Genomic DNA, 655 nt, shown 5'->3' with positions numbered 1-655 from the left:
AGTTCAGGATAACGGGAAACATTTTAAAATGTCCTCTTCTCTCCACCCCCCCCCCATATGTTCACAATACTTCGGGAGGGAGAACGAAGAGGAGGAAGCCCCCCCCAGAGGGAAGGAAGAGAGCCGAAGAGGGGGTTCCACGCCCCATGGCCGATGGGGTGGTATCCACGGAAACGCGCCCCCCACACCTGTAGCGGAGAAAGGGCCAGCCTCCACTCACCTTAACCGAGCCTCTCAACTGTCAACATCCGCCGCCGGCCGGATATCCGGCTCGCCCTCGTTCTCAGGGCGGAAGTCCCGCCTCCTCGGAAGCCGGGGGAAGATGGACGGCGGCGAGACTGCGCTGCCGGGGGCAATCCGGTCCTTGAGGAGTTGTGCGTCGTTCTCTAAGGGGACGGCTGGAGAGGAAATTTTTCTTCTTTGTTTTTGAAGTTGCCGGCCATTGTCCGCGCCCCGGAAAGGCGGATGTCGAATGTTGCTCTCAGCCGGAAGGCCGAGAAGCGCGCGCGCGCTTTTGCATTAGAAAGTCAACTTGTATTAGAATGTTCAACTGTGTTGGAATATTAAAGACTAACAGAATGTAGTCCAGCCCTAGGCTAGGAAAAGCTGAATTATTCAAGAAGGGTTTTATATGCTGATGATAGCGTAACACTGT

General features: G+C 55.4%; 1 protein-coding gene across 1 annotated transcript in view; it reads right to left on the bottom strand.

Annotated features, from left to right (window-relative positions):
- The window catches only part of KLHDC2 (kelch domain containing 2), a 29340-nt gene extending 29069 nt beyond the window's left edge, over positions 1 to 271 (bottom strand). The window contains 1 exon segment of the mRNA XM_015425613.1: positions 221 to 271. The gene's annotated coding sequence lies outside the window, so the exon portion shown is untranslated.
- Positions 272 to 655: the final 384 nt, after the last annotated feature.

Source organism: Gekko japonicus, unplaced genomic scaffold (genome assembly GCF_001447785.1).
Source record: "Gekko japonicus isolate JY-2015 unplaced genomic scaffold, Gekko_japonicus_V1.1 scaffold961, whole genome shotgun sequence".
NCBI classification, from domain to species: Eukaryota; Metazoa; Chordata; class Lepidosauria; order Squamata; family Gekkonidae; genus Gekko; species Gekko japonicus.
This window is presented reverse-complemented; position numbering and strand designations above follow the sequence as displayed.